This window comes from Choloepus didactylus, chromosome 20 (assembly GCF_015220235.1).
Source record: "Choloepus didactylus isolate mChoDid1 chromosome 20, mChoDid1.pri, whole genome shotgun sequence".
Taxonomy (NCBI): domain Eukaryota; kingdom Metazoa; phylum Chordata; class Mammalia; order Pilosa; family Megalonychidae; genus Choloepus; species Choloepus didactylus.
Genome location: NC_051326.1, coordinates 35975588 through 35994169, shown reverse-complemented (window position 1 = coordinate 35994169; position 18582 = coordinate 35975588). Strand labels below are relative to the sequence as shown.

At 48.5% G+C, this 18582-nt stretch overlaps 1 protein-coding gene across 1 annotated transcript in view; it reads left to right on the top strand.

The window, feature by feature from the left end:
* XKR6 (XK related 6) overlaps window positions 1-18582 on the top strand; it is a 330466-nt gene that overhangs the window by 209476 nt on the left and 102408 nt on the right. The window lies entirely within an intron of this gene.

Here is an 18582-nt window from a genome sequence, read left to right as displayed (position 1 = left end):
ATTTCACGCACTATGATTGTATATTCATAAATTCTAACTCATGAATGCACAAACTTGCCATCACAGGCCCATGCAAACACAGGAATTAGTCTTTTGTTCCTGAAGCAATTTGTGCTCCCCTCTTTTGGTGTACTTACCAAGACTGGCATGCGTTGGGATTAGTTGTGTAAATGTCTGTTTCCCCCCACCCCACCCCCCAACTCTAAGCTTCTTTGAGGGCAGGGACTGTGTTTCCAGCATCCTTCTATTCTCCTGCCAAACCCTCTCTGCACCCCAAGTGTCTAGCTCTCCACTGGCCCTGGCAGATATTCAATAGGCATTTTTTGAATAGATGGCATCAACCAAAGGTATTCCTTCCTTTTGCAAGGAAAGCATATTTGTTATAAAGAAGAAAGGCTCTAAAGTCAGATTATTAAAAAAAAAATGTGCTGAAAGGCAGCAGAGACATCAAAAGTCACCACTGAATTGAAGTTTTTATTGAAGTAGACATGAATCTGGCAGGGGTGAGTGCAGGGCCCGGCGGCTGGCTGTGTGTTTGGGAGATGTGTCAGGAGCAAAAGTGTCTGGAAATTTGTTGCAGGCGTCTGAACTTGTGATGAAATAAATTCTGTCTATCCCTGTGTGACACACTCCAATCAGCTCAAAGGCCTTGTAGAAGGTTGGAGCGCTTTGCTCTTCTCCCTAATCACATCAGAGCTGTCTTCCGTGGGAGATCTGACCCCTGAGCCCTGCCTGTGGGCTTTGGTTACCGGGAACCACAGGGATTCAGAGTCAGCCTTGTGTAGTGGGCAGGCCCCGACCAACTTAATGATGACCGTGTTAGCCCCAACCCAAGACATGCCTGCAACCCTGGGGGGAAGAGGAACAGTCCAGTTCTGGAAGTTCCCAAGGCTCACACTCCCATCCTTTGCAGCCATCTGCTCATCATCTGTACTGTGTCTTTAAAAGGGTCAATTCTAGACTTTCTTCTGCAGCCTGTCTGTGGTGCTAGCTCTCTCGGATCTCCATGGGGGCCAGGAGAGGAGCCACCTTCCAGCAGGTGTTGGATATGTAAGTGGGACCTCAAGGTGATTGGCCTCATGGGCAGAGGGGTGATAGCACTGGGATGGAAGCAGATGAAGTCCTGGAGTGATCAAGGCACGAGAAAGAGGCCAAGGGCTTGGCTAGTAACAGTAGTTGAGTTTATTAAGAACAATTACAACGATATTAATGGTTACCACTTACTGAATGCTTATTATGTGCTGGACACATTACTAAGCATTTTACAAGGATCACCATATTTAATCTTTGGAGCAGACTTACAACCTAGATTGTTATGTCACCATTTAACTGATAAACAGATTCAGAGATTGGGTAACTTGTCGAAGGTCACCCAACTGGCAGTGGCAGAGTTGAGTTCAAAACCAGGTTTGTCTGATTTCAAGCCACAATGCGTGTCTGCCCTCTGTAAAGCCTTGCTTCTCTTGCATGGTTGTGTCTGTTTGCATCATGTGGTAGGTGGTTATTGAAGGGGTAATGGATGCAGAGAGAACTGAGTTACTTGTTTAAGGCCACTCGGGAAAATTGGGAAGCCATAACTTCATGGAAAAGAGAATCAAGACCTTCCAAACCCGTTGCAGTAAGCCATTCTGGGGCAAAATCTTGAGTGGTAGATGGCACACCTGCGTCCTGACATTAGCAGCTTTGTATTTAATAGGTATGGGAATTTACCAAGGAAGAAACCGAATTGTCCTGTAAAAAACATTAGTTACTCTGCCAGCTGCCAGCTACATGTATCTTTCACAGGGGTGTTTTCATTCATTTCACAAATATTTCTTGAGTCTCTCTTATTGCAAGTATTGTGCTGGGCTCTGGGATACAAGACCCTCAAAGCACTTATATTCTAGAAGGAAAGACAAACCAAGGATGGCAATTCTTTTCCAAAACATGTTTATTTTAGGTAAAATTCTGGAATATTCAGCTTTATGGTTTATGATTTATTTCCCTTCATACAAGCTACATGGGGGTAAGGATCTTTGTTTTGTTCATGGTGTACCCCAGTTTCTAGAATTGTATGACATATAGAAGAGGCTTGATAAATATTTGTTGAGTGAGTGAATGAATGAATGAATGCCTTTTCTATGAGTGTCAAGAATTACATTTCATTTTATGTGAATATCAGCTAGAATATAAGCTCTATGAAGGCAGGGATCTCCATCATCTAGAAAAGTTCTTGGAATACACTACACATTCAGTAAATATATGTTGCATGGATGAATCATGAGATCTGTTTAGAATATTTAGAAAGAGAGGAAGCTGGGGTCTGGGAACAGAAAGGGGTTGGATTGCGGATGGAGGCAGGGAAGGAGGTTTTGCAGTAAAATCTGGGGAGAGATCAAGGTGGATCCAGGTCTTGTGGAGCTTGAAGCTTTTACAATTTGGGGGCCCGCTTTTAAAAAAAAGAATATGAATTTATAAGTCAGGGCCTCAGAGGGAGACCATGCAAGTAACGGGCCCTGAAGCTAGCTTAAGTAGCTTCATGGTAAATCTGCCTCTGAGAGAAATGCAGGCAGCCAAGAGACAGAAGCCCCAAGCTCAGTGGGGATAGGAGGGTGAGAGCTGAGAGGATGTGAGAAGGGTTTATGGCCATCCTTTGTGTCGGTCCTTGCGGGGGTGGGAGGAAGGGGCAGGGGTCAACAACCCAAAGCCATGAAGTCAGAAAGGGAGTTAACATTTGGCTGCGGAATCAGACACATGCCTCTTAGTAGGCGCTGACTACAGCAAAGCAAAAAATATATAATTTAATATTTTATTTGTGGAAGAGCAAGTTCCTGAATAGCACCTATAGGGCAAAGGAAGGAAATTGGAAATCAATTGACCGTTATCTTTTATTACTAATTTAAGATGTGTAAAATGTCTTTGTGGAGGGTTGTCTGTGTACTATTGTAATGTGTGTGAAGAAATATTTGTGAGAGCTTTCATTGATTCTTCTGGTAAGGCTTTAAGTTTCTCTTCTGTGAATTTTCCCACCACTGGGTCCTTAGGAGCCCAAACCACCTAGCTGGAGAAAGACAATATACCTCAGTAGTTAAAATGCAGTCTAGAGAGACATGCATACCTTAAGAATGGTACAGTCTGAGCTCCCAGTAGTTACAGGCAGGGGCGAAAGTTTCAGGTGGGGGAAGGTCCACCCGGCTTTGTGGAGAGGGAGCCTTTGGGGAGCAGTCATCGAAAAGCTGCTCTAAAATATATTGAAGGTTGGCTGTCAGTTTCCTCGACCCTAAATAGGAGGAGTGCTCCAGGAGCACCCCCAAGGGACATTCTTAGATTATAAAATAATCTCTCTTCAGAAAGTAATCCCTACACGCAGGAGCGCGGACACCTCCATGCCACCTTCCTGCTCCAGCCTAGGACCCCCAAGGCAGTGATTTTCAAACTGAGGCCTGTGGACCCCCAGCATCCGCTCACCTGGTGGGAGCGGGGAGGCGCTCGTGCAGTTCCCCACTCAGCACCCACCAGAACGCGGCCGGGATCTGCAGGGGATTCTAGAGCCTGCTCGGAGCGCAGCGCCCCGCGGCGGTGGCGAGGGCCAGCGCAGCCGCATCCGAGGTCGCCCGGCCAGAGCGCTGCGGGGCCGCCGGCGCCGTCTAGCGGCCGCGACGCTGGGCGAGGAAGGGACGCGCGGGCCAGGCGGGGAGCTGCGGCGCCGCGAAACGAGGGCAGCCGCAGGCGCGGGGCGGAGGGCGGGAGCCGTCCTTCCCCGCCCCGGCACTTTCCCGCAGCCCGCGCCAAGTCACTGATTGAGACAAGTTCCTGTCTCGTGTTTTTGTTCAGCACATCAGAGGCTGAGCCTGAGCCTTTGGTCTGGGGTTTGAACAAATTGGAGCTGAAATTGCCTCAGCGGGGTAACTGGGAACGATGTACTGTCAGCACCAACAGTACTGCGGGTGGAAAGGGAACGGGGGAAAGTGACACTTCTTTCCTGTGTGTCTGGAAAGCGATGAGAATGGAGCTTCTCCCTGTTACGAGCCCAAATCCTGGTGTTGGGTTAGAGACGCCTAGATCAGGTACTAGGACATTGAGGATAATTAAGAGGTGCATGCTGAGTTAAATACTAATTAAATATTGAGAACAAATGTACATATAGAGGTGGAAATGATCTATTTTTGTAAGTTGCATGACATCGTTGAAAAAGCACAAGCTTTAGGAATAAAGATCCTGGATCTCAATCCTAGTTTTACATTTATCAACTGCTGGGCCCTGGGCAGGATAACCTCAGTTTTTGCATCTGTGAAGTGGGAATAAAAATCAACCTTATTTGTAGTTGTAAGGGTTGAAAAAGATAACGCACATGGAAGTACATGAGTTCTCGGCTCCCACTGCCCACTGAATCTCTTGATTGATGGCTCAGTTTAACCTTCCAACCCTTTGCACCAAGTTCAGATCCTAACATCTGTTGTTTCATCACATGCTCTCCCACTTGAAGTGGACACTTTTGCCGACACCCCACCCCCACCCCACCCCCAGCACTGCCTGACCACTCCTTCTTCTAAGACAGTTTGGGTTCCAGGCTCAGCTGAGCACAAATATCTGTGCCCACACTCAAAGATGCTGCTTCTCCTAGTGATAGCAATGGTAACTTAGGCAGGACATGGGCTTGGTTCGTGACCCATGGTCCTTTCCCAGAAGTGCCATGGGAACACTGCCCTACAGCTTCTTTTTCTAGACTATTTGTGCTATTGACCACAAAATTCGTCTTCTGTTTACGCACTACTCCCTATCACAGGTAATAATTACATGAATGAGAAGCGGGGTAGTTCTGCTTGTGACACAGTGCCTATAGACTGAAAGGTTTCAAGGGCAGGGGCTGCTTTGGTTACATTTCTTGAAAGCTTCCCCAGGGGACTACAAACTCCTTAAGACCATGGGCTTGTTTCTTTTCCTTTGTTTTCTGCAGTATCCAGTCCAATTCTCTGCTGGCGACAAGTATTAAATAAATGTTTGGAACACACAAGCCAGTCAGGACAAGCCAGTGGTGGTGGCAGTGAGGATGACAGGCAGAAGGAACGAGGTCTTTGTGGAACACAGTCAAGTTCAGGGGGGATGATCGGGGAAAAATGCTTGTCCTAAGAGTTCCTTGAGGGCAGGTATTATGTCACATTTGTATCTCAGGAGGCTAGTTCAACCTTGGCATAGTGGAATGAAGCCATCAAGAGGAAAGACTTGATGCTCTTTGATTTGGCAATCTCTGTAATAAAAGGTACAAGAGCACCAAGCACACATAGCAGTCATGAACCCTGATGTGCTTAACAACAAAATCTCCAGGTACTTTGGTGCTTTGGGGATCTGATGTGCCTTTGGGCTCCTGGTCACAGTTCTCCTCTCACTCTATTTGAGCTGGGGTTGTTTTCTGCTTTATAGGAGCAGAAGGCTAGAAGCTACTATGCGTTGTATGGGTTCTGAAGATAGAAATAACAATCAGTTTATGTTTGTGTAATGAATGGAAACCATTATTTTAAAAAGACAGTTCCTCTACCCATGGATTTATATACTCAGTCTGATGGAATTTAATGGAAGTCGGCAGCATCTGGAAACTCTCTGCAGCCCATCATTTTACTGGTATCTCTTGTCCTTCATTTCTCTATCACAATAAAAATCTGATCTTTTGACCTGCCTCATTGTAGGAAGAAGGAAGACAGGCTTCTTTATTCATTCTCCCTTCTGTGAGACCCTGGATTGTCTTCTCTCAGAGACTGCTGTGCATTAAGACCCAGAGTCTCAAGCCAGTGCTTATAAGAGAGGGTCCTGGAATCTCCTCCCCAAGGAAGATGTTGTTTTGAAGTTGAGTAAGGCCTGGAAAGACTAGGGTTGATGTGTCTTAAAGCCAGAAGCATTTGCCCAAAAGTTTCTCTGAGGTTCTTTTGTAAGTGGGTAGCCTGACTACTCATTTCCCAGTGGCAGATTGCAACATCAGTATGATAAGGAAGTAGCTAACCCTTAATAGCACTTACTATGTGTCAACTGCTATTCTAAGCCCTTCACATATAGGAACTCTTCTAATCCTCAGAACAGCTCTATGAGATAGGGCTATTATCCTCCCCATCTTACAAATGAGGAAACTGAGACACATAAGGCTAACTGACTTGCCTAAGGTCATGTGGCAAGTATTGGGAGGTGCATACATTTGAAAGGATCTTACAAATATATTCTCAATACTCAGATTAGGAAAAAAGTTGGCCTGAGAAACTAGGCCATAAATGCCAATCAAGGGCTCCTGGACTGGGGTTGGGAGGACCAAGGGAGGGGAAGGAATCTCTTAGGGGCTGGAATATTCCTCTCTTGGAAGTACCCAAAGGGGTTCTCCTTGTCAAAATCCCAATTCACTAGTAGGTGCATAACACTTCACAGGCTGCAGGCACGATGGCATTCATTTTCTTGTTTGATTCACACAAATATCCTGTGAAACACCAGTAGAATTATCACCATTATTACAAGTGAGGTCACAGGAATTTAGCACTGGGCTTGGCACAAAGTAGGGACTCAATTCTCATTTGAATAAATTCTTGAATGATTGTATATTTGAATGGATGGATGAATTTCTGTAAGGAAGCATGAATGACAAGGGAAGGGGTTCATGATTTTGGAATGTGGGGGACACACAGCATATGCTTCCTGCATTAAGTCACATTAACTCAGGCCTACCCCCTGCTTCCACCCAAACCCAACTCCCTAGATCTTTATTTGAAGCCCCGTCATCCAAGCCCCGTCATCCCATTCCTGCTCTGTCAGTCCCCATCCTCCAGGGGATTCAGGGCAGATGCAAGCCTTTCTGAGGCAGGCAGAGGGACTGTGGATGGATGAGGAGAATGTGGCCCATTGTTTCCTGGCATCTGCTCTGCCTATGCCAAGCTCTTCCCTAGAGGAGCATGCCAGGCCTCACGTTGGGTAAGAGAACCATTTTCCCTCCTCTTCATTGATTTCTCAGTGGTTGCTCCTCTGCTATTTATAACCCACTGCTTTTCTGCCATGCTGTCGGCCCAGCTGGGAAGTGAGCACCATGACCTCTGATTGGATTTCTCTTTTCTGGGTTCAAGCTTCTAAGGAAGTAAAGCATCCATCCCCATAGGTCACAGATTCTGAGCCCCATGGGGGCCTAATCAATGCTCATACTCTTAGCAGAAGGTTGGAACCAATTAACCATGTTAACCTCTGCCTCCAAGGGCTGTGTCTATAGGGGCAGCTGGGGCCTGTTGGGATTATAGGTCCTGCAGCCTCAGCTGGCTGTGTCCTGGAGCCAGAGCCTGCCAATTGCTAACCTCTCTCTGGAGACTGCCCTGGGATCGGGCCTCGGTAGAGCTGGAGCATCAGCCGCAGAGTCTAGTATCCTGTTCCTGACACCAGGAAGCCCTGTCTCCATCACCAGATAAGGTCAAGCAGCTCATCTTCCTTTGCCAGCTGCAGTTCTAAACAGCTGGGATGGAGGAAGTGCAATTGCAGTGGGTGGTCCAGAAGTTTGGTAGTGAAGGATTTGGCTCCCTCTGTTCCTGTAGCCCGTTGTCTCTTTACCAGTGGCTAGAGACTTCTATGGGTGAGTATGGGGTGACTGCTCACTTAGGGTTTCCTTGTTTATCTCTGGTGAAGGTCTTAGAAACCAAGTTAGAGAGGGAAGGGAGGATGAATCAGTGCTGTGCAATTCACATTAATTTTGGACCTATGCTAGACCCTGTCTGGGGTAAAGAGATCACAACCTGTAGAGGTGACAGCCACACTTAAATATATATATGATACATGGCAGACTCTGCCCTCTAATAGGGGTCCAAAAATGCAACAAGGATGGAGAAATTAAATTTTAACAGGGGGTAGGAAAGAGGTGAGGGGGCCTGAAGATTAGGGCTGAGACTTGAGGGTGAAAAATGACTTGAGGAAATGGATATAGATGGAGGGCAGCTAAAGCAGAGGCTCAGCTTGAGACAACTTGTAGTGGCAGGAAAGAGTGGGAAACAGTAAGTTGTCTGCTGGGGCTATGGCATGTGGGGCTCTCGTGGGGGCATGAAGAGTGGTACTAGGTAGACAGTGAGGGAAGTATTATAAAAGGGGTCTGAGACCAGGGTGAGGAGTTTGGGTTTTCTTCTTGGTAGTGGGAACCTATTGATAGCTTGGGGCAAGAGAGTAACAGGCTGTGTTTCAGGAGCACTATTTTGGTGGCTGCATGTGTGTGTGTTTACCTTCAGTGAAAATGGTGCATCTTTCCCAAGTGTATTCTTGAAGGGACATGTCCTGGAATATTGGAAACTCCCAGTTTGATCCATAATTTTCCCACTAACTCCACACAGCTTCTGGTAGTTCTCAACAAATTTGTGTTCTGCCTTCATGTTCTCTGTCCTCTGCCCTGTCCTGGGGGTCTGAGGATTTATTCTGTTTATCAAGAGAAATGCTAGCCTAGAGTCCCTGTGTTGGAGGCAGCTGCCCTCAGGCCTCCCCCTCTTCACAACTGCCCCAATTTTGAGCTCATGCAGGCCAGGTAGGCCCAGAGAGATCGCCTGCCACATAACTCCGCAGGTGAGTGGCTGTGCCCAGGGCATTCATTTCGGGAGCAATTTAGACATCCAGATCTCTTCAGGAAAGACAGGTATGAAACTGGTTCCTTGGGGTCACCATGGTAACTAGTTACACAGCTTAGCTGCCACAGCCAAGGGAGCCCTGAGCCAGGGGCTGAGTCACCCTGAAGAGGAGGCCTTCCTTGGACGGGTGGGGTAATTTAGGTCAGAGGGAGGGCTTGCTCTAACCCTTTGACATCCAGAACTGATGTCTAATGATTCATTCTCTGTCACGTGTCCCTGGGTTTGAAGACCTGGCCCAGAAGCCTGGGAGTTCACCCTCTGTCACCTCAGGTGTCTGGGGACAAGGTCTCACAGAGGAAAGAGGCACAGAAAAAAAAAATAGGCTGGCTCTCAAAGCCCCTTCAGTGTGGCCTCAGCCAACCCTTTCCTTCTCTGCAACCAGAATCTATACCCCAGCCCTCCATCCGTCACTTGGGGTACCTGAGATCCAGCCCCACAAAACTGCTCAGGGTTCCAGGAGAGGTCAGGCACTTCCACCCTTCTGGGCATGTCCTGGCTCCTCCGCCTGTAAAATGCCTGTTCTTCTCCAGGGAACCAACCCCCAGCCTATCCTTCAAGACCCAGGTCAAATGCCTCCCCCGTTGTGTCTCATAATGTTCAGTCCTTCCCTCACCAAGGGCACCTGCATTCTAGAATGGGTGAGTTATTGTGTGGGTGTCTCTGGCGTCACTAGAATGTTAGCCCCTACCAGGCAGGCATGTGTCCAGTGGGCCTCGGTATGATGGGACCCCGCCGCGTGTGGCGACAGTAGGCTCAGGGGATGCTTGTCAAAGGAATGAACTCATCCGGTGAAGCCGGCAGGAAAGCCTCAATGAAACCGGAGCTGTGCTCAAACCAGTTGCAGTCACCACTTGGGGATTTGTAGGCCAAGCTGCTGTTGCAGTTAGTTACAGAAGGGTTTCAAGTAGTTTATGGTTGGCACAGTATAAGCAGTGGGAACCTTGCAGCTTTATTTCCATCGAGAGGGTTGTCTAAGTCTGCCACTGTCCTGGCCCAACTGGGGTTCTGGATTGGTCCATCAGGATCTATGCATCTTATTTATTTACCTATCTGAAAGGTGACTTGCTCAGTGGTTTGTGTTGTGGAGGGTTAAGGAGAGGAGGTGGAAGTGGAGAAGGAAGTGGGAAAACAGAGGGAGAGGAGGCTAGGCTGGTTCTCAGGCCTTGCCGGCTTGGAATGGGAAGAGATGAGGTAGTGGATTGGCAAAGATGCGCCAGCTCAACCGGAGGATGGGGAGGGGGAGGGTGGCCAGTCCAGGAGAGGGGGAGCCCGAAGAGCCAGGCAGTGGACGCGGACGCACAAGTAGAGCTGCTCAGTCGCCGGCTCCCCCAGGCTAAGGCGCGGGGGCGGGGACTCAGTGGGGGATGATGTCATGGCAGTGACGAGGAAGGCGGAGGCGCCCTGAACCCCCGAGGCTCCGCGCGTCCGCAGCAAGCACGCGGGCGACGCTCTCCGGGCGCGAACTGGGACTTGCTGGTGAAAACCGGAACAACACGGAGCGGGAGGATGTGGGCGAAGGGGCCGGGGCGTTGGGCCGAGCGGGTTGGAACAGTCTCCCGGCTCCCGCTGTGGAGGGTTCCAGAGTCACCGTCGCGCCCGCGCACCGCGCGCACTCGCCCCGGGCTCCCCTGCCTCGGCGCGCGGACGTCCCCCAAGACCGCGGCGTTGGCTCGCTGAGCAGTGCTCTTTCCGTCCCGGGGGTGGAGGCAAAGAGGACACTGAGGCCTCTGGCGAGCCGCGCGGCACCCGGGGGTGGGGGCGGAGGAAGGTCCCATCCGGAAATCGTGGATCTTCGTAGAGCTTCCCGCCCCTTCTCCATCGGCACGGGATTCGGAGGCTGACTCGGCGTGCGTCCCTCGGCGGGCCAGGCTGCGCCAGCCGGAGCCCCCTGCTCACGCCCTCGCCTTCGCCCCGGTGGGGTCCGGGGAGGCGCCCCGAGGCCCGAGGGAGGGAGGGGCGGGGTGCGGAGGCGGGGCAAGGGGCGGGCTACGGACCCGCGAGCTGCAGTCGGAGCAAACGGGGTTGGAGGATGGGGACATGGGGAGCGGGGTGTTAGCAAAGGATCTACGAAGGAGCGGGACTGTCCGAGAACCTAGTCTCCCCCTGCCCAGCAGCACGGCCGGAAAGAGCCGAGACTTGGAGCCGAGAGAGACAGAGGCGTGTTTGGGTCACCAGCCACCAGCCGGGTGTTCTTACGCATGGCGCTTCGCCGCCCTGAGCCCCGGCTTCCTCCGCGGCGTAATGTGGGTTAATGACCCCCAGGCTGCGGAGGTGTCGGGAAGATTGATCCAGGATATGTATGAACGGCCTCGACCCCAGTGCTCGGCGCATCGTAGAATGTCCTTTCTTGTCATTTTCCCCCTTACCTCCTCTCCACTTTTCGTCCTCACCACGTTCTTCTCCCCTCCCCGCTTCTAGCTTTTCTACTCGCGCCTTCGGGTGCTTTGCTCGGCCAGTCCCCGTGGGCTTGGCAGTGGGTTCCGCGTTCAGCCAGCCCTGCAGCCTGGCCTGCTCAGAGCCCCCTGGCCTAGAGTCCGTTTTGAGCTGCAAAGGCCTTCAACAGGGAGCCATTCTTGCCTTCCAGACCTGGCCGGTTTTCTCTGCCAGTTTCCTTCTCGGCTCCCCCCCAGGTATCCTTCTTTAGGATTGCTGGGTTTCGGGCAGGTATGGGTTTGGGTTAGGGTCCCGCGACAAGGAGGTTCCCAGTCGGTCTAGATACACCATCGTTATTATGAATATTCCCCTCTCCATAAACCTTTCTGAAATCATCTCAAAACTCTGGTCAAAGAAAAAGCAATTCCTCTTGACAGATAGTTGGGCATCCCAGATGTGCTCAGCACGAGGGGATTTAACAGCAGTGCTAGGAGAAACTGCCGGGAAGTTGAAATGCGCTAAAGGAATCTGGATTACCTTTAAAAAAAACAAACACAAACGTACGGCTCTGTGCCTTTTCTCAAAGTGAACACACCCGTGTAAACAGCACGATCGCGGTGTTACCAGCACCTTAGAAGTGCCCTCAAATGCTTCCTCCCAGCCAGTGGTCTATAGAAATGGAACCATGTAGCATGCACTCTTTCCTCTGGCCTCTTTTGCCCCTTAATGTTGGTGGGAGTCATCCAAGTTCTGCGTGTAGTTGTAGGTGGTTGGAATTTGGATTCCCTTTTGAACAGGACAGGTAATTTCCCCAGCCAGGAGAGAGAAGGGGCAGCAGTGTGGGTGTTTCCGGTCCTGGGTTCATCTTCCTGAGGCTTTTTCCCACCATTCCCTGGGAACACGCTGTTGCCCACTGGGGAAAGGGTCACCCTAGATCTGTGCTGAGTGACCTACACGAGCAGCTTTCAGGCCCACAGTCCCGAGGACCTGTTTCTCTTAGCAAATCACCTTTTCTTTCCCCTGGGGAAGGCTTTGAGCTCAGACTAAACCTTGAAAAGTGATGTTTAAAAAGATGGTCAGGGAGAATGTGCCTTCTGCGTGGCCTCCAGGAGAGAACAAAGCAGGAGGGAGGGAGTGATGGGGAGAGCTGCAGCCTTAACTGAAGTGTTTGCAGTGGCCGGTTGTGTAATTAGTATCCTCAGGGAGCCCACAAGGGATTTTCCCGACTTCAAGGAAAGAACATTTGCAAGCCTACATAGGTTAACAGCTTCCCTTTAAATATTTTCCCTTTGTGGTTAGTTCTGTGGCTGCTTTTAAAAATGTGGTCATTTTAAAAAGAAGAATCCGTCTTCCCAGGAGGGGAGCATAGAGCTGCTACCCTCCTTTGGAGCCTTTTCTTCCTCATGCATAATAAAGATGGAGATTAGGTAGGTAGGACAAATGTTTAGGGACTCTGAAAATATGGATTATGCAGATGAGCTATTTAAGGACCTTTAAAAATGCTGACCGAGTCCCAGAGTATTTACAGGCTGTTAGAAACCGTAGATTGTCTAAATGGGCATTTGGGGACCTTTAAACACTCAGATTATGATGGATCTAGAGAGCCTAACAAATCCCTTCTGGCCTGTTAGGCCTGTCTGTTGTGTGAGGAAAGGAGCGTGTGGACAAAGCAGAGTTCTTCCGAAGCAGCCCGTGGTAGCTTTGGGTTTGCTGCAGGAGGTTGGTGGCCCCCAGGGATGGCCACAGGAGTGGCTGAGGGACAGGAGGGCTGGAAGACAGGGCTGCGGGCAGGATGCCTCTAGAGCTCCTCAGGTGGCCTCAGGACTTCATAGAGACTCCTCTTTAAGGAACCCCTCTGAAGTAGGCTTTGCTTTTGGTTTAATTCGTTTTACCAAGTATGGGTAAAGAATCAATATAAAAATGAGACAGCCAATTTCCATACCTACTGGGGGAGGCTCTCAGCCCTCCCCACTGGTTCTAGAAGCACACTGCATGGATTGAGAGGATTATACTGGTAGTGTGGTTCCCAGCAAAGCAAATCTGGGGGCCAGATCTAGGCACTGTGATTTAACAAGAAGGGGACATAGGTTAAGTGTTTCTCTTCATTAATTATTGGAGACAAATTGCTGGTACTTAAGTTGGTCCTTCACTCTCTGGAGCCTGCTTCAGCCAAGCCGATGCCTTCAGAGCCCTTCCAGGCAGCAGGGGAAACGCTGAGCACGTATCTCACACAAATAAATAGAACCTTATTCTTTGAGCCTTTTCCTTTCTTGACCTTCAGATCCCATATTTGTAGACCACACTTTGTGAAGTACTATAGCAAATCCTTGTCTTTTTCTTCCTTTGCTCCCACAGCCCTCCTCTCTTCTCCACTTTCTTGACTCAAGCTTCTAGAAAACCACATAATGGTAAAGAGCTTGGGTTTCAGAAGCAGTCTCCTAAGTTTTGAATCCTTCGTCTACCAGGAGACCTTGCACTATAACGTCTCTAAGCCTTGGTGGTACCCTTTTCTGTGAAACAGATGTGTTGATAGTCTCTACCTCTTAGAATGGCTATGAGGAGTAAAAGCCTCATGTGTAGTAGGTAAATGCTTAATACATGTTAGATTTGAAACCCAGGTTATAATTTCAGTTTGGCCCCCAACAGCTGTGTGACCTTGGGAAATTCAGTTCCTCTCTCTGGGCTGGTCTACAGATTTATGATGGCTCTTATACTACTTGTATGCAAGAAACTCCAACACGGCAGAGCACCACCTTTTCCTTGGGAGGCCAGGGGATATAAGCAAGGCCTTGGATGAAACATGTCCTGGAAGTGCAAAGTATTATTAGAATGGAATTGCATTTATTACCACCATTGATTAGAAGTAGCCTGATGTGAGACAAAATGTATTAGTTTGTGGTAGTTAATGAGCTGTGAGTGTGCTTATGGATGACTTATGGGGGAAGGCTATGGAAACCATGAGAAAAGGGTGGCACTAGACTGATGGTGATGGGAGAAGGAGAGGGGCAGATAAGAAGGGGAAAAAGAGAAGTGCAGGCCAGCGGGGGATATGGAGGAGGGGTAGGTGGGGGGGGTTGGGAGGAGGGAGAGGTTTTCTGTTTAGATTTCTCCAGCTCTTCTCCCTCCTCCCATGGTGCTTGAAACCCAGGTAGCCCACTAACGGAGCTGCAAGTTTGGGACTGCTGCCCGTAATAATAATTATGGTAGCAGTAACCACTTCACTAATAATGAGAGACTTTTTTTATGCATTTTTTAAAATTCATTTTATTGAGATATATTCACATACCATACAGTCATACAAAACAAATTGTACATTTGATTGTTCACAGTACCGTTACATAGTTGTGCATTTATCCCCCAAATCAATCCCTGACACCTTTATTACCACACACACAAAAATAACAATAATTAACGTGAAAAAGGGCAATTAAAGTAAAAACACTGGGTGCCTTTGTTTGTTTGATTGTTTTTTTCCTTCCCCCATTTTTCTACTCATCCATCCATAAACTAGACAAAGGGGAGTGTGGTCCATATGGCTTTCCCAATCACATTGTTACCTCTCATAAGCTACATTTTTATACAATTGTCTTCAAGATTCATGGGTTCTGAGTTGTAGTTTGATAGTTTCAGGTATCTACCGCCAGCTACCCCAATTCCTTAGAACCTAAAAAGGGTTGTCTATATTGTGCATAAGAGTGCCCACCAGAGTGACCTCTCGGATCCTTTTGGAATCTCTCTGCCACTGAAGGTTATTTCATTTCCTTTCACTTCCCCCTTTTGGTCAAGAAGATGTTCTCCGTCCCACGATGCCGGGTCTACATTCCTCCCCGGGAGTCATATTCCACGTTGCCAGGGAGATTCACTCCCCTGGGTGTCTGATCCCACGTAGAGGGGAGGGCAGTGATTTCACCTTTCAAGTTGGCTTAGCTAGAGAGAGAGGGCCACATCTGAGCAACAAAGAGGCATTCGGGAGGAGGCCCTTAGGCACAATTATAGGCAGGCCTAGCCTAATGAGAGACTCTTAACATTATTTGAACTCCTGCTATGTGCAGATAATACGAACACTTTGCACATAACGCATTTCATTCTTTTTATGAGCTCAGTATTTTTCTTAGCTCCATTTCACAGATGAGAAAATGAAGACTCAGAGAGGTTAAGTAACTCACAGAAATTTATTTCCACATGGGTTCCCTAGCAACTGAGATCCCAGAGGGGCTTAGGAGTCTGTTACCTTCCCTCCTGTCCCATGCCAGCACTCAGAGCTGAGGAATGGGGACCGAGGTGGCAATCCTGTGGCCTAGAATGCCAGGCCGTGGGTGGCTTCTGCAGGGCTGGCCCCAGGCATAGTTGGAGGAGGTGGGCTCCTTCTCCACGTGCTTCCATAGGGGCTTCAAGGCCCTGCCTGCCATGTCCCAAGTTCTCTTCACTGAGGTCCTTACCGGGCATGAGAATAGCTAAGGGGCTCTTGTCGTTGACATGTCTGACACCCCCACCTCCTATCCCACTACCCTTATGCTTTTTCTGGTATAGATAGCTTCTTGGCTCATGTGTTCACTGTGCCCCCCTCTGGTGCCCATCCCTAAGCTTGTAGCATGGTGCCAGGCATGAATATGTCTGAATTATTTTTTGTTGCTCTGGTCTCCCTACCATCCACAGGTATATCGTGTTACTCACCTAGTACCACGCGTGGCTTCCTGGGTGGACGCAGGAGCAAATTTCGGCTCTTGGCTGGATACTTTCTTGGTCCAACCACACTGGCCTCTTGTGGCGTCTTTACCTTGGCTCTGGTTGCTTGCTCTGCATGGAACATTCTCCTGTCGCTCTCCACCCTGCTCCTTCCACTCCTTCAGGTCTTTACTCAAATATTGCAGCAGGGCCTTTCTATCTATTGAAAATCTCAATGGATCAATTGAAAGCCCAGTTACTTCCTGTTTTTCCCTCCCAGCTTTATTTTTCTCTGTGATGCTATGGCCATCTGTATTATTGACCTATTTGTTTATTGTCTCCTTCCTCATTGGACTGTAAATTCCATCAGAACAAGGTTTTGGTCCCTTTTGTTCTTTGCTGTATTTTTTGCACCTAGAACAAAACTGGCACATAAATAATTTGTTGAATGCATGATGAATGAGTGAGTGAAATAATGAATGAAAACTCTCAGGGCCCTGCTTAGCCTGGTACCCACCTCCTTTCCAGCCTGAAACCCTATTGGCCAAAGAGCATCAGCTTTGTGGCTGCAGGGCAGGTTCCTGCTTCCCCCACCCTCAAGGCCCAGCGCAGCCCCCTCCCTGGGATGCCTTGCTGGTTCCCCCCAGGGCGTCCACATTGCCTTTCTCTTTGTTCCTGTGGCCTCTCCCAATTGCTTGTGTAATGGTGCTTATGTCTAAAGGCTTGTTTCCATGCCAGTCTCTCCCAGTAAGGGGCATTCACTGAGGGCAGGGACTATGGTATTTTGGAAAGAGCATGAGTTTGGAGGCAGAGGTGAAGTCCCAGCTCAGCAGGTGACTGCTGTGGGACTTTGGGTAAGTCACTTAACTGATCTAAGCCTCAGTTTTCTCATCTGTTGAATAGGGCTAATGTTGACTTGATAGGGTTGCTGAGAGATTTAGAATACTTAGCAAAATGCCTGGTATTGCGTAGACATGACACAACAGAGAGTAAATGAATGAAAAAGGGGTGCATCACTCAGTCTAGAGGTCACCCTCACTGGCCCCACTGCTGTGGTTGTAAGCTGTTCGTTCACCTCCTGTGACTGTCTGGTTTAACTTCATGTCAGTGTCATGAAAAGATAAACAAAAATGTGTGTGGGTGCACTGCTTTACACTAAAGAGCGATAAAGAGTCTTGACAACAGAGTGCAATGCATAAGCCTTGATATTGGTTTTAAAAAAAAGCTAGAAAGGACATTTGGGAGAAAACTGGGAAATTTTGAATAAGGACTGGCTATTATTTGTTATTGAATCAAAAATAAATTTCTTGGTTGGGATTTTAAAAAAGGAATGCTTAATGAATGCTGATTGTATGCTAGGAATTGTGCTGGCATTTTACACGGGTTGTCTCATTTAACAGTCACATCACCCCTATGAAGTAGACGTTATTAAGCCAATTTATAAATGAGGAACTGAGGCTTAGGGACGTGACGTAATTTACCCAGAGTCAAACCACAAGTAAGTGCCTGGGACCAGTTTTATTGTTGTATTTTAATAAACTTGTTACTTTGGAATATACAAATTTACAGAATTGAGAAGATCGTAGGACACAGAGTTCCTGTTTCCCAGTTTCCCCTTTATTGACATCTTACATTAGTGTGGTACATCTGTCACAATTAATGAACTGATATTGATAACTTGTTGATTATATTAGTCTTCCAAAGTCCGTGTTTTATTCAGATGCCATTAGTTTTTACCTAATATCCTTTTTCTGTTTCAGATCCCATCCAGGTTCAGTATTACATTTCATCATCATGTCTCCTTAGGCTACTCTTGGCTGTGACAGTTTCTTAGACTTTTCTTGTTTTTTGATGACCTTGAAGATTTTGAGAAATATTTGTCAGGTATTTTGTAGAATGCTCATGTAGAATAGCTCATGCTATTTCCACCAGAACCTGCATCTTTTCAGATAGAGAGAGAACCGGAAAGAGAGAGCGAGAGAAAGAGCAAGAGCTAGAGTGAGCAATTGAGCAAGCAGAGGGTGCAGGGTAGGGTGGTGAGAAAGGAGAGAGAGAGAGGAAGAGATTGGGGTTGATTTACTGAGGAGTGATTTGCCAAAGGCCAAGAAGCTACAGAATAGGACCAACCCACACCTATTGACTTCCTAGGAGAGGTGTGATTTGGGGGTCTAGCTCTTTGTTCAAACAACCCCCCTTACATGACTTGAGACAACAGTTGAAGAGGAGTAAGTCCTTTAGGCCCTTGCTCTTTTTGAGCTAGAAGGTACTTGTGGTTATAAATGGTTTCTCCTCAACTTTTGGAGAGCAAAGGAACCCAAACTCAAACAGCCCCAGCCAGCCTGAAGCAGAAGCAGTTGTTCATTTTCACTGGGCCCATATGCCCTGTGACCCCTTTGCTTTCAATGATATGAGTGGCTTTGCATATGGATCATCCAATCCTCCCCAGCAGCCCCTCAGCCCAGATGGATGTCTCAACTGGAAGCCCAGGAAGCCCCCTGATGAGGATGGGCCTAGCGGGGATAGGGGGTGGGGTGGGGTGGGGAGGTCGGGGTGTGGGGTGTACCACACCTGAGGGAGAGGAAACCAAAGAAAACCTTGGTGTAGTTAGTAGTTTTTTCATGGGCTGTCTGCCTGAAGGCCTGGGCCAATCTTTGGCCTTTCTGGTACATGTTGGAGCCAAGTGGGAGACGAGGCTGGTGTGGGTGGGTGTGATAATATGGTGGAAGATGAGGCTAAAAAGATTCGACTTGATTCCAAAGACAGCAAGAGCCACTGAGGATGTTTGAGCAGGACAGGGCGTATTGAGAGTACAGTGACAGGTTGGTTGGTTAAGCTTGGCGGGTTCTTTGCAAGTGTTTCACACGTGAGATGAAACAGCTGAGTTGGCAGGCCCTGGTTGGCACAGTGCTGCACTGTCCTGGTGTCTGGGCGAATACCCTAATGC